The 15,796-nt window shown below is 37.5% G+C and overlaps 1 protein-coding gene and 1 long non-coding RNA gene across 13 annotated transcripts in view; one reads left to right on the top strand and one right to left on the bottom strand.

Moving 5' to 3' along the window:
* Nucleotides 1-3,772: 3,772 nt before the first annotated feature.
* The window catches only part of kcnc3b (potassium voltage-gated channel, Shaw-related subfamily, member 3b), a 79,512-nt gene continuing 67,488 nt past the window's right edge, over nt 3,773-15,796 (top strand). For 7 of the 12 annotated variants that reach the window (XM_048173925.1, XM_048173927.1, XM_048173929.1 and 4 more), the window contains exons 1-3: nt 3,774-4,403; nt 7,638-7,694; nt 7,796-7,861. The gene's annotated coding sequence lies outside the window, so the exon portion shown is untranslated. Of the gene's footprint in view, nt 4,404-7,112; nt 7,171-7,637; nt 7,695-7,795; nt 7,862-15,796 lie in introns of those variants that run through there. The other 5 variants (XM_048173919.1, XM_048173917.1, XM_048173918.1 and 2 more) reach the window with 5 other exon arrangements.
* LOC125257531 overlaps nt 3,798-15,796 on the bottom strand; it is a 60,012-nt gene continuing 48,013 nt past the window's right edge. Inside the window, exons 3-4 of the long non-coding RNA XR_007182412.1 lie at nt 15,538-15,628; nt 3,798-3,934 (exon numbers count right to left, since the gene is read on the bottom strand). This is a non-coding gene — a long non-coding RNA (uncharacterized LOC125257531). The remainder of the gene's footprint in view (nt 3,935-15,537; nt 15,629-15,796) is intronic.

Genomic DNA, 15,796 nt, shown 5'->3' on the forward strand with positions numbered 1-15,796 from the left:
TCATCCAGCTGAAGATATTAGTCTTGTGGTTCCTGTATCTGCTGACCCTGTCATCTTACCTGTTCATCTCTCACCTGAAATCCAGTGCTGTGTTCATGACAGTCAGATGGTTTAGAGAGACAGAGCTCATTGATCAATATAAGAACAGGCAGGAGAAAACAAATGATAACTATGAGAAACGACTGAGTCTGTCTATCCAGGAGCTGGAGAGAGGAAATCTTTCTCTGACTTTGAGAAATTTTCAGCAATCAGATTCAGGAAAATACACATGTAAAGTGTTTCATGATGGATGTCTGCAGACTGGAATAGTTCAATTGCAAGTGAGGGGTAAGATACTGTTTTAACCGCAGTTGCATATACACACTTTATTTTACAGTATGTGTACTTACAGTGTACATAACCAAGAAAATACTGGTAATATAAGGTGACATTACAGTTATTGTAATTGCTATAATAAGTATATGTACATGAATGTTTTAAAATAGACTTTTTAAATGTATGGATAAAATACTTGAAGATTCTGTACTACAGTTTTACACCTTTATACCTCAAATGTGAACTTTGAAGATACAATTTGTAAAGCATTTAAAGCTGCAGTCTGTAACTTTTTTTGGTTAAAAATGACCCAAAAACAATTTTTGAGCAAGTACATAACCAGGCAGCATTCAAAACTATCTCCTTACCTTAGCCCGATTCACAACAGTAAGCTTATAATAATAATGCTTTCTAATTCGAGTGGTACTGGTAGGTTTCTGCTGGAAATTTGAGCATACCGCCGTTCATCTTTGCTTCATTAAGTCACGTCAGTTTACATAAAGAAGGAGTCCCAGCTAGTAGGCTAAATGGCATGTGATGATGCTGCAGGATCATTTATAGATAATACACATAGTCACTCAATGCTGATGTTGTCAACATTAACAATTTGAAAACAAAGTATAACAATAATAATTTGCATGGTTTGATGTGATATGAGCTAAGCGATTGTTAGATTTAATCATCATTGGTAGCGCGATTTATTGTAATGCTTTTTTTTTCTTTTCTCAGTTAGTCAGAACAAAAGTGGCAGACATGTTACGTACTTGTTCAGATGACATTCTCTGGTGAAAATTCTTATTTTGGTCATACTTCCAAAACTACAATCTGTAATAACTTCATAACTTCAATTGCAGGTTTCAAACAGAGATGGCGACAAAGAGGCAAAACTTACAGACTGCAGCTTTAAACTGACATTCTTGTGGTAGTTGTAGTCCTCAGCAACTTAATAGCAGCTAATGTTTTTTTTTTAAGTATGAAGGAAGTTTTCTTCCATATAGTGATGAACAAGAAAAGAATGCTTGATTGGTGTGACTTGTTTTTGTCCATAGACATTATTCAGAGCAGCATCATGACAGGTATGAAAGTGAGGCTGTGACGGATAGACTTACTGTGTTTTCAATGTCATCCATTTTAAAAAGTTGTATAAATCTCCTAGATCAAATATAATTTTCCATAGCTCATGTTGTCTGGAGTTTTTTGTCAACTGGAATTTCATGGAAAGATATTTTTGTCAGCAGAACAACCCAAAAACACATAAAATAGCCTAACCCACTGAAGAGATATCTATCCCTCACAGCCTCGCTTTCATTCCCATTAGAAATCAAAGATGGCGCTGCTGTGAATAAGGTCTATATGGGAATTGATTTGGATTGTTGTTGCTGTCATCTCATGTGAGTGACAGGTTGCCCCGCCCCCATGCCAGTAAACACGTCATCCGATTTTGATTAAAGATTATGATGTCACTAGCCTGACGTGGTCATACTCAATTCTAGTTCGAATATGAGTCTGATACTGCTCCATTGGGCTTTGATTATGGGGGCGTATTTCAACCCATCCAGGAAAGATCTCAATTGGATAGACCTACAACCAATCAGAGCTACAGAGTAAGTGACGTATGTTGAGCGATGCATAGTTGTCAACAGAACTCTTCTTAGCGACCATTCGGGGCCAGCTGATAAATCAAACTTTTGCCGAATCCCGTAGGAAGGACGGCAAAGACATCTTCCCCATCGACAAATGCCTTGATCGCGGTCCTCTGTTCCTTTTTTTAAATTAATGCGCTTATCGTCGATATTGTCGATATCTTCTATAACGGACGCGATGGCGGAATCTACACATCTCAGTTCTTCAACAGCCATCATTGTTGTAAACTAATTGACCTTTCGCAAAGACCCGCCCCCCTTAGTTACTGTTGCTTTGTCCGACAAGCCGTGGCGCTGTCACGCCACAGAGTGGAAAATACATCGCGGAGCAAAGAGGAAACTGACAACACATCGACAGACGAGACAGAGCAGGTTACTTATGATATTAAACAAAGTCCCAGCTTTCAAACTGTGTAGTTATTAAAAAAATTCAAACAATAAAAACCGTTTTGTGGCTCTTTAATGGGTTGTGACCAGTGCCCAAGGAAGTCGACCGGAAGTTGAAGTCGGCCGGGTGCCGCCATCTTGTAGCAGAACTTCACTTGCGTTAGCATCCCCATTGACTCCCATTCATTTTGGCGTCACTTTGACAGTGAATAACTTTACATCTGAGGCGTTTAAAGACTCCATTTGTCCATTATTTATTTCTAAAGATACACGACAATGTATAAAGGGCTCCATTACCTTCTATGTTACATTATGGCCCCGTAGATACAGTTTTTGTAAAAATAGGCTAACGATTGCGTCATAACCACTCGACTCTCTGTCGCACAGTAGAGAAATTACCGTACAGACAGGAGGAGAAGCTCGCAGGCAATCGGGGAGATGTCAAGAGAGATGGCGTACTGGCGTTACATTTTAAAATACTATACAAAATAATTAATCAGAATACTTACTCCTGCTTACTCACGCCAAAGAACTCCCCGCTCAAGCTCGCCGTCTGTGCAAGATTAACGATGGCAGTTTGCACGCACAGCTACTAGAAGATTTACATCTGTCAGACAGGTTGCGGACGTCATCAAGCTTAGTTTGAGTCTGCGCGTCAGAAACGGAAGTGCTAAAAATCGCTAAAAATGGGCTTCACTTGTCTCAGTTGAGTTCCAATGGGGTCGCTGTGTCCATTTCTTTTACTGTCTATGGTTGTGACCATGATCGTGACAGATTGCTGTAGCGCCTCAGCTCAAGAGGCTCGTGAACCGATCATCTCTTACTAGTCCATTTATAGCATCAAATAAACATGAATGAACATGAGAATGAATGTTGTTTCAAACGCGGAAAGACGTCAATATGCACAATTTTTCAAGTTTAACTCCACCGAGGTTAATCTTCTAACTCCTGACTGCTTTGTCGGACAAAATGGCGGATGCGGCGTTCTGATTGGTTAGATCGCTTGTCAATCAAACTCCCCAAGCGCTCTTTGATGACGTGGCTGATTACGTTTCTGGTGATAATCTGTCAATCATCGCCCTGACAATGTGATTGGTCCGAACAGTTTCTGTTCGGGCATAATTACTCCTCTACGGATCGAGTCCAGACCGAACTCCCCGACCTCAAAATATTGTGGGCGGGGCTAAGTTCGGCTGGCATCCAGGCTATGATGTCACGTGAGTTAAAACATGTTGTGCATTGCTTACGTTTTATATTAAAGAATGCAATATTACATTCTGATTTCATGGTGACTTTAAAACCGGCTTCAAAATTCACACCTGACATCATCTAGACACTAATTCATGCATTTTCACTCAAATTTATATGAATATATTAAATATAAAAGTAGAGTAAAAAAGATGCATTTTCCCGAGCCATGCTTAGTGGTCTCAGGCATATGTACAAAAAAAATATTTCACATTTACAGTCTGTGAAGGTCGCTCTCTTTTTACACCTTTTTGTATGAATTTCTCCGTTCCCTTCGCGCGCGCCACGTCACAATCACCTACCGAACTCGCGTGAGTCCTCCCACCGCCCACGCGTGACATCTGAAAGAAGAAAAAATGAAATAAATAAATGAGCAAGGTGCAGTTCCGCCAGGAGCCGTGAGTGTGTGTGCGCGTGAATGTGTGTGTGTCGTCTGTCTGAAACATGAACCGCTTGCATTAGACATCAGCAGGGCGATTGAAAACGGGGCAAAAATCACCAACAACATCATCTTCATCATCCTTCTCTTCCACGGGGGAAACCTGTTCGCACGCGCCGGGGAGCAGGAAGATCAAATTAGGGTGGTGAAATTATTTGTGCAAGCTGCCTATGAAGGGGAGGAAGGTGTAACACACACACTACAGAGTGTGTGTTGTTGTTTCCATTAGTGTTAATGATCTTATTTACTACTCTCTTAATTATCAGCTCTAAAAGCATCCGTGGAAAACTGGAGCATACATGTCGTGATCTGAGAAAAGCATCGGGTTATTCTTATGGATTAACATATGCTCTAAACTCAACCCAGGTCAAGTGAGTATGCTGCTTAGTATAGATGTCTACACTCTGTCTGTATAGTGCACCAAATGTCTGTATATTGTGTGTGTGATGTTTGTTGCATGCAATTTTCTGTTAAATTGGGATCAAATAAACTCTCTGTCTATTTATCATATGTTTCCAGTGTTTAATGGTTGAGGATGTTAATCTAGGGTGAGCGATACTCTCACAACATTCAACAAGTATTGTTTTGTGTTGGTGCGTTCATGGTAAATGCATTGCCACCAGCATTGATGTGGAATAGCATTTGTGTGGGATATCACGGCACACGGACAGGTGTGTGAAATGAGATGCAGGACACACCACATACATGTTCACATGTTTTGCACAGTCTATTTGAGCATATATACTCATACAGCCATATTTATGTGGATTAAAAGCTGGAATAGGATTGCTCGGGATAATTTTCACCTATTGGCCTGAGAGTATAAGGAAGCCACCATGGATAACTAGTGTCTAATATGTCTTTCCTGCAGGGATGAGTAATCAGGGAGAGACTGAGAGAGAGAAACAGACAACAGAGCAGAGCTTGTGTGAACTCGTGAAATAAAAGCAATAAAAGCACGGAAGAGGCAGAAATGGGAGGCATCAGGTTTTATTTATATACCGTTTAAATAATTAATGAGCTGTCTATGGATGTTGAACTCGGTGACCAGGTCTGGTGTGATTGCTGCAAAATTTTAGAAGACGGTTGATAATTGAAATTTGTTGATTTAAATTCATAGTTATGCAAAAATATATCCTTATTCCTCCAAGTTAGAGCATTTGCTCTTAAATAAAATCATACACTGAGTAAATGGAACATCTGCTTTTTTATTAATACAGTTCTACTTAAAATTGCTGTTCTTGTTTTATGATATACAGTTTTAGAATTACACTTGATTGAATTAAAATTAGTTGTGATTGATGTAGTTTAAATGTTTCAATATTATAATAAAATGTTGAGTTCATTGAAATTAAAAAAATTGAGTTAATACAATGAGAGATTGATTTAATCAATGGAAACTCAAAATATTATGTTATCTGAACCACATTATTTAAGTTGATTTGACAGAAGAAAAAATGTTATAACAAATCATGAAAATATTTTTTTTTTACAGTGTAGGCTTTTATGTTTTAGTCTGTTTGGACAATACGTGAGATTGAACTGATATAATGGTATGTACGATTTTTTTAATGTCTCTTTTGCTCACTGAGGCTGCATTTATTTGATCAAAAATACAGTAAAAATAGCAATATTGTGAAATATTATTACAATTTAAAATAGCCATTTTCTATTTGAATATATATTAAAATGTAATTTATTACTGTGATCAAAGCTGAATTTTCAGCATCATTACTCCAGTCTTCAGTGTCACATGATCCTTCAGAAATCATTCTAATATGATGATTTGATGCTCAAGAAACATTTATTATTATCAATGTTGAAAACGGCTGTGTTGCTTCAAATTTTGGTGGAAACCATAATAAATTTTTTTCAGAATTCTGTGATGAATAGAAAGTTTGAAAAAACAGCATTTGCTTGAAATAGAAATATTTTGTCTTTACTCTCTATTTTGATCAATTTAATGCATCCTTGCTGAATAAAATTATTAATTTCTTTAAAAAAAATCTTACTGACCCTAAACTTTCAGTTCAGGGCTTTTCTCATGTCCTGTTTTATAGTCTAATATCAGCACAAAACTCTTGTTTCATTTCCTCTCTATTTTTTCCTGCAGTTATATAATGTTATTTTCTACACAAATTTCAACATATTAGAACTGTAGAACATTGTGTCCCTTCAGTTTAATTTTTGCATTTTTGCAGTATTAAAAAAAAAAAACGTTGTCCCATAACCTATTATAGCCTACTGCTGAGTTAACTGGCTGTATTTCAGTCATGGCAGTCCTTGTGAAGTTCTGACTGGTCTGTTGACATTTACATGATGTCACTGTGCCCCATCTCTGCTAGAACTGCTAATATAGTTTCTCTCTTCAGACACTTTGCTGTAATTGCTGTTAAACCTAAAAATTAATTTTCACAGTGTAGACTTTGTTTTAGTCTGTTTGGACAATCATTAGTGAGATTGAACTGATATAATGGCTCTGTAAGATTTTTTTAATGCTTTTGAAACAAGTCTCTTCTGCTCACAGAGACTGAATTTATTTGATCAAAATACAGTAAAAACAGTGAAATATTATTACAATTTAAAATAAATCTTTTCTATGTGAATATATTGTAAAATGTAATTTATTCCTGTGATCAAAGCTGTATTTTCAGCATCATTACTCCATTCTTCAGTGTCACATGATCCTTCAGAAATCATAATGACTTAATAGAAACATTTCTGATTATTATCAATGTTAAAAACAGTTGTTCTGCTTAATATTTTGGTGGAAACCATGATACTTTTTTTTTTTTTCAGAATTCTGTGATGAATTGAAAGTTTAAAAAAAAACAGCATTTACTTGAAATAGAAATATTTTGTCTTTACTGTCTATTTTGATCAATTTAATGCATCCTTGCTAAATAAAATGATTGATTTCTTTAAAAAAAAAAAAAAAAATCATACTGACCCTAAACTTTCACTTCAGGACTTTCCCCACTGCTTTCAGGTCCTGTTTTATAGTCTTATATTAGTACAAATCTCTTGTTTCATTTCCCCTCTCTTTTTTCCCTGCGGTTATATAATGTTGTTTTCTGCACAACTTTCAACATATCAGAACTCTAGACTACTCTAGGTATATCTCTGTTGTTCTCATTGGTAAGTATTGCCTGCTATTATCCTGATTTTAAGGTTGATTGATCCGTGGACAGTGTGAAAGTTACGTACAGTAGATGGCAGTGGCTGAAATGAAGTGTCAGGGTCATATTTCTTATTGTTCTTTATAAGTGAGTATGATGATTGTTAAACCTGCTATATTTGTTATAGAGATATATCAGTTATTAAAACTGTAACATTGCAAAAGTTGGTTGTTGGATTTGGAACACATAGTGATCCAATAAAACCCAACAAATTGTGTCCTTTCAGTTTAATTTTTGCATATTTGCAGTATTTAAAAGAGCCTTGTCCCATAACCTATTATACTGCTGAGTTAACCGGCTGTATTTCAGTCAAGGCAGTCCTTGTGAAGTTCTGACGGGTCTGTTGACATTTACATGATGTCACTGTGCCCCATCTCTGCTAGAACTGCTAATAGATTCTCTCTCTCTCTCTCTCTCTCTCTTCAGACACTTTGCTGTAATTGCTGTTAAACTTGAGAAAGAGCAGAGCTCTCAGACACAGAGGTGAGGAAAGGGTTACACTGCTGTAAGACGATACACGTTCCTCATTTAGCAACTTTGACCTCTTACTCAATTCATATTTCTCATAATCCCTTACATTTCAGTCTCTGGTTCTGCAGGCTGAGATTTCTGGTTTATACACAGCTTCTGTTTGCCACTGACGGCCGAAGGTATGAAACCTAGAATACGCCTGTTAGAGTTTGCATTTATTTCTATTTTTCTATTTCTTGATTATTATTCCTCCTCTCTCAACCACACAAAATCTGTAAATTAACTTTTTTATGATTGCCAAAGTGTAGTTAGATTATTTTAAAAAGTTTGCTTTTAATGTAATATGCATATAAAGTTTATATCTTACTAATATTTCTAGTCATAAAGTATGTTTACGAGCTGTTTAGTTCCTAAAATTTTAAATAAAATAAAAATCTATAAAATGATTTGAAAATTCCATATATGTGCCTGTCAGAACCCTATAAAGTTCTAAATGGAACCTTTTAAAAAAAAAGCATCACTTCCAGTCCAGTATATCTCTAATATCTCATACACAGGTTAGTGTGCAGAACACGTTTCCAGAAAGAGGAAGGATCTCCGCTGGCAGCCAATGGCGCAGTTGCGCGGTCTTTTGTTTGGAGGATAATAGGCTGCTATTTGTGCTCACAGGTAGCTCAGAATGATAGTTTGCCCTTAAGGAAGGAAACGCTTTTCTACACAGCAGCAAAAGCAGACAATATGGAGTCTGCCCTCCACTGCAGTTTGTAGCACGCCGCTGAATGAAAATGTGAGACGCGTTGACTCGCGCGCGTGCACACACACATAGACACACACACACACAATCACAGAGTCTGCTGCTGAGAGATGTGTTCACAGCTGCAGAAATAGACACAGCACCAGTGCATCACGTGATGGTTCTGTCTATCCGAGAGGATTTTTATGATGCATTTCGGGTTTTATTGCTGAGGTGTTTTTGGATTAATAAATACCCCGTGCGTGCACGACTGCTTGCAGGCAGGGAAAAGATCCTTTTAACGCGCGCGCTCTCTCTCTGTCTGCCCATATTTCTTTCTGCATCAGTGGATCTAATGTTTTGACCTTTGAAGGAGGGAGCGAGGGAGATGTGGGACGGCGTGCGTTTCTGATGAATGTCTCGATAGAATGGTTGAAATTGTTGGCGCAAAGATCAGATCAGGGAAGAGAGAGAGAGGGGGACGTGTGGTGAACAGGACAGTGTGTGTGGTGTCACTGCAAAGGGGAGGCGACTGCAGAACTCTGCATTGCTGCAGTTCCCTTCATGTCCTGATGGGGCTCCACTGCACCAGACGGGAACATGTGAGGGTCTGCCAGCATTTAATGGGGAGCTGTAAGATTAGGAGAGTTTTGGAATGCATATCATGCCTATTGTAACTTAAATCTCTTTCACTTTCTGTCCTTTACATTATAGACCTTAATTAGGGCAGTGCCATATTTAATTTGACAGTTTTGAAAGTGGTGAAAATTACGTAATCTAGGACCTTTTATACAGTGCTTGCCTTTGTAAATTCAATATGGCATCTGACCTGACTAAAGTAGGCTATATTATCTTGTGTTCTTGCTGTATGCTCATTCTTTCTTTGCATTTTGTCCTTTCTGTACACTGTCCTGTTGAAAAAGAAAACATGAATTGTTTTGCTGGTCTCTCAGTCTGGTCATGCTCATCTGTTGGCTGGTTTTGGCCACTTTTCAGATGGTCAGGCTAGGGAGACCAACTCAAACCAGCTGCTTTAAAATGGTCATCATTTCCTAACCCTAATGTTGTAAACTACTAGTATGACTTACTTTCGTCTGTGAACTTAAAGGGTTAGTTTAACCAAAAATAAAAATTCTGTCATTAATTACTCACCCTTGTGTCGTTCCAAATCTGCAAGACTTTCGTTCATCTTGGGAATTCAAATTAAGATATTTTTAATGAAATCTGAGAGCTTTCTGTTCCTTCATTGACAGTCTACGCCAGTGGCGTAGCCAGAATTTTATTTTTGGGGGGGCCCATCTAAAAATGAGGGGGCCGCTATATTTTATATATATATATGACACTAATAATGACTACAATGACACTAATAATTCTTAATTTCTAAAAGAAATGCAAAATCAATCGGTAGTTATTAATAGAATAACGAGACACAAACCTTTACATTCAATCGCGTTTGGTCCCATTTATTTTTGATCACAGTGCATTCTACATATACAAACTTTTATTCTCAAAGTGCGCACATTTGTAGAAATACACGTTTACCTCAGATTTCATTAGATAGAATTTATAGAACATGTACGCAGAGTTTCATAATTACAGAGGTAGTTTGTTAGGGGGGTACGGGGGCATGCTCCCCCGAGAAAATTTAGATTTCCTTGGTGTACATATGTGCATTTTTAAGACGTTAAGACCAACAAAATGGATAACAATAGCTTTAAAACCATGTCAACAAATACATGAGGCAGCTTTGAGGCGCCTCTGAAAAATGTCCCGTTTGTTGTGTCGTAAAGAAACAGTTCTATATAAACGCATCGTTTTACTTGGCGATGTTTTAAAAAAACGATTTTTATTTTTGGTATTTTATATGCTCTGTTGGTGGTTTGTGGGGTAGCATCACCCGGGAGGGATATTTTTTTATCCCCACCAGGGATAAAAATAATTCAGCAGAGGCAGGGATACATAGACCAGACCATAAACCATTTATAAATTAATTTTAAACAATAAAACATTTTGTCGTAACCTAAAGTAAATTATCCCTACATATTGTTTTGTTTGATTGTGTAATTTGCTTTTTGAATCGTGTAAAAACGTTATTTCTATTCTAAAAACTACAGATTATCCAGACTCATAACCATTTTGATTACACTCATGCTGATATTACTATTTGATGATCAGTAGTGGTTCGCTAAATATAATAATTCAATAAGCATTTAGGCTACAATAAACACTTAACTTTAAATATATAACTTTAAAAATATAAATTAAATAGATAATAAAAATATCTAGATAGCTGGCTGACTAATGATATAATTTGTACATGGAGTTATTATATAAAAAGATACTTAATTTCTTTACAATTTATAGGTGTTATTTTAACAGTCAGTTATGTAAGTTTGATGATTAATAGCTTCTAGAAACATTAAATCCAGGAGAGAAGACAATTCTAGAGAAAAAGCATGTTTGATTTACATATAACAAAGTTTGAGCGCGCACAGCCACACGCGCAATATCTGCGCTAGAGCGAATAACGCCACGGAAACTGCCTCAAATTAACTATAATGGCGAGAAGAAAGTTGTGTGCGCTGCAGTCAGAGGTTCTTGATTCTCTTGAAAAACGACTTTTTATTGGTTAAAACGAATGGAGAGTTAAGAGCCCGAGCACCCACCGGATTTCACTGCATTGAGATGCGCGTCCTGGAAACGGGAAGCCTCAGGTGCCGCTTCACATTGCCACTCACCGCATAATAACGAACTCTCACGCGCAAAGATATAACAGCAGAGGCTACGTGCAACACGTGAAATAATCAAACCAATAAGTCTAAAAACAGCTGTTGCATTTTACCGCGCAGCATATGCATCAGTGTAACAAATCAACATGAAAATTAAAAAAATCGCTCAGAAATCTGGGGGGGTCTACGCCACTGGTCTACGCAACTACCACTTTCAAGCCCCAGATTTGTTTGTGCAAAAAAAACATAATTTACCACTTTTTTTTACAAAATATTAATCTCTGATGTGCGTGGTGCTCTTGTGAACGTGCGTTGGAGATTAATATTTTGTAAATAAAGTGGTAAATAGTTTTTTTACATACAAAAAAAAAACACTCGTGTCGCTTCATAAAATTGAGGTTAAACCACTGGAGTCACATGGAGTGCTTTAATAATGTCTTTACTACCTTTCTGAGGCTTGAAAGTGGTAGTTGCGTAGACTGTCAATGAAGGGATAGAAAGCTCTCAGATTTTATCAATAAATATCTTAATTTGTATTCCCAAGATGAACAAAAGTCTTACAGGTTTGGAATGACATGAGGGTCAGTAATTAAAGGATAAGTTCACTTTCAAATTAAAATTTCCTGATTTACTCACCCTCATGTCATCCAAGATGTTCATGTCTTTCTTTCTTCAGTCGACAAGAAATTAAGGTTTTTGATGAAAACATTCCAGGATTTGTCTCAATATAGTGGACTTCACTGGAGCCCAAATGGTTGAAGGTCAAAATTACAGTTTCAGTGCAGCTTCAAAGCGTTCTACACGATCCGAGTGTAGACGAGTGTATTACTGCCCTCCACAGGTCAAAGTTTGAACTAAATTGTCATAGACAATATGCTAGTGCAAGTATATAACAATTAGTTCAAACTTTGGGTGGAGGGCAGTAATACACTAGAGCCTACACTGCCGGAACTAATAGAGAAGAAGAGAGCATCAAGTGAGCATTTATGGTTAAAACGTATATAATTTTTAAGTTTTTTTTAGAAAATGAGTGATGGTTTCTCTAGATTAGACCCTTATTCCTCGTCTGGGATCGTGTAGAACGCTTTGAAGCTGCACTGAAACTGTAATTTTGACCTTCAACCATTTGGTCCCCAGTGAAGTCCACTATATGGAGAAAAATCCTGGAATGTTTTCATCAAAAAACTTAATTTCTTTTCAACTGAAGAAAGAAGGACATGGACATCTTGGATGACATGGGGGTGAATAAATTATCAGGATATTTTAATTTGAAAGTGAACTAATCCTTTAATGACAGAATTTTCATTTTTGGGTGAACTATCCTTTTAAAATATACTGGTAACCAAACAGTTTTGTTTCCCATTGACTTCCATTGCATGAACAAAAATACAATGCAAGTCAATGGGAACCAAAACTGTTTGTTTGTCAACATTCTTCAAAATATCTTCTAGTCATACAGGTTTGGACTTCAACATGAAGCAAAGTAAATGATGACTGCAGGGTACTATTTTTTTTATTTTATTTTTTTTTTTAATGATTTTTAATGGCTATCTTCAATTCTCAAGTTCATTTTTTAATCTTCTCTTCTAAATTGGATAGTTCTGACTCAACATTCTGATTGGATGTTTGAAACTCTTTTAAAACACGCCCCTAACAATAAACTCATACCTGACAATAATGCAGCAAGTTGCTACATTGCTTGGCAACAGTAAACAGCTTACAGTTATGCTAATTAACTGTATGATGAAACATTTATTCTGATTATTATGATTAATGCACATATATGCATATATATACGACTATTTCAGTCAGTACACTGCATGGTATTCTATTCCAAACAGCCCATGACACGCCCCTGTCTGCCATTGGTCAGAAACAGATAACTCCGCCCCAAACTCACTCCATTGGTTGATTCAGTGTTGCTGTGTAGGGCTGGTTGTGATGTTCAAATAAACAGAGCAGTGTTTTAAAAGCAGCACAGATTCACAGTGGTTTTTTACTAATAGTTGTCTTTGCATATTAGGCAGGATAAAAGGACATTTTAACATCAAATTCACCTTTAAGTTGTCAGGTTTTTACAGGAACTACTCTTACTCGTGGAACGCATGACATCGATTGGCTTTATTTCATCTTCTCATCTCCTGCGTTGTCCTTTTCATTTGCTTGTGTTCCTTTTTTTCCAGCCCCCCCTTCCCATCTCTCACTCTCTTTCATGAGCAGGCTTTCCATTTTTTTGCCAAGTACAGGAACGTAAGTCTCTCACTCTCTCCAGTCTCTTAAATTCTCTCTCTCTCTCTCTCTCGTCCCCTCCCCCCTCTCTCTGGTCTCTCCTGATCTGTTCTGCTCTCCCTCCCCCTCTTGCTGCAGTGTTACTGCTAATGTATATTAGCGTCACTGCAGTCCTCCACTGCTCACCCTCTCCATCTCTCCTTCAGCTTCCATTTCCTCTTCAATGCTAACAGAATTTTTACTTCTGACCGTGTTGTCTTATTTTGCGCAGGTTCTATGTGACACATGCATACACACACACACACACACACACACACACACATACAGGAGAGGGAATGCGCTGGGTAATTATACCTTGTCTCCCTCACACTGTGTTTCAGGATTTCTCACACCACTCACATGATCTCTAAACACTTTTTTTTTTTTCTTGCCTACTTCTCTTTTATCTACTTGTTTTTCTCACCTTCTCTTTGTGACCTCCCCTTACAAAAAAATATAAATAAATAAATAAACGAATAAAACGTCACCACTGGTGCTGAGCTCAGTTCTGGTGCCTGCTTTACACACACACACACACACACACACACACACACACACACACACACACACACACACACACACACACACACACACACACACACACACACACAGTAAAATATTAACCCTCTCAGTTCTTCAGCACTTCTGCAGGGATTATGTTTTTAGTTATTTAAAACTTTTGCATATTTTCTTACATTTAGTCATGTACATGTATATTCCTCATCATGTCATTAATATTTCTTAATATTTTTCCTAATATATTATTAACTAAAACTACCAAATCTTAATTGATAGCTGTGGCGACCAGGGCGGGCGAGAGCCGTGAGGGAACGGCGCGAGGCCGGTGGCGCGAGTGTTAATGAGCTTCACCTGGGAGGCGCACCGGCCTTGAGTCCCTCACGGAGGAGCTCCGGGAGCATAAAAGGAGGAGCGACTACAGTGAAGGACGAGAGAGTCCAGGCCTGGTCCTCTCTCGTCCTTCTTCACTGTAGTCGCTCCTCCTTTTATGCTCCCGGAGCTCCTCCGTGAGGGACTCAAGGCCGGTGCGCCTCCCAGGTGAAGCTCATTAACACTCGCGCCACCGGCCTCGCGCCGTTCCCTCACGGCTCTCGCCCGCCCTGGTCGCCACAATAGCCTTAACTCATTCCACATCATTTTTTCTTATTGTTTGTCAAGTTTTCATAGCCCTCTCTCATATGAGCGCCGCAGTGCCGCCACTGTCCGAGGTGCTGATATCAGCCCTGTTCAAACTTCTGAGTCTGCAATTATTTTTTTCTTCTGTTTTTCTTTCCCCTCGACCTCTATGCCAGCTTTTCTCACTTTTCCTCCATCTGTGCCTTCACTTATCTCACTTTTTTAATTGTTTTCTTTCATAATCCCTCCTGTGGGTTAATTTAAGTATCACATTATTCTATTAACATGCTCTCTGAGTCACATTTACGCACCTGAACAGCTTTGAACTCACTGTTTCTATAGTGCTTTACATGCATTAATCTGATATACAATATACAGTATGATATACAAACTGCCACAGTTTTATTCCTCCTATAGTTCCTCCTATCCTAAGTAGAGTATTTTAACTCCTGACTCTCTATTGGGTGCCAAAAAGTCACTGTAAAAACTAGTCCGGGGTTAAACACTTAAAAAATCCAGAAATTGCTAGTAAATTTCACAAATAATAAGAAACAGCAAGTAACACACTGAATTAAATGCAACATTTTGAAGTAGAAAAAAATGAAATAGTATTTTCTTGTAAAAGGTATGCCAATAATCAGTGTATTTAAAGTTTAAAAATGTAATGCACTTACTTCTATGAGTATATTAAGCATTATAAACTTACCACAACACACACTGTAAAAAAGAATTGTTGGTTTAACTTTAAAAAAGTAAGTTACCTGGTTGCCTTTAAAATTTTGAGTTCATTCAAATTAAAAATTTGAGTTAATACAATGAAGGTGATTGGTTTGATCTACAGAAACTCAAAATATTATGCTATCTGAACCACATTAATTATCTAAGTTGATTTGACAAAAGAAAAAATGTTGTGATAACAAATTTTTTTACAGTGCAGTTTTTCATTGCAGTCTTCGCATACAGCCGCTATCAGAAGTAAATAAAGTCTTACCTTTAATATTTCCATCCTTTCTTGACTTTCTTTTCTAGCTCACTCGTTTAAATGCAGTTCTGCAAGAGTTGACTAACTTTCACCAGGCTGCCTAGAAAAGAAATAGAATAAACAGAAAGGAAAGTGACTGAGAAAATGATGAGAGTTGAGTCTCTAGCTGCCAAAAAGTGTGATTAAATTGATAAAATGGAAGAAAAAAAGATAGAAGGAGGCAGAAAGACTAATGGAAGAAGGAGAAAGTGCTTGTGAAATGAAATGA

The sequence above is a fragment of the Megalobrama amblycephala genome, linkage group LG22 (assembly GCF_018812025.1).
Source record: "Megalobrama amblycephala isolate DHTTF-2021 linkage group LG22, ASM1881202v1, whole genome shotgun sequence".
In the NCBI taxonomy this organism is placed as follows: Eukaryota; Metazoa; Chordata; class Actinopteri; order Cypriniformes; family Xenocyprididae; genus Megalobrama; species Megalobrama amblycephala.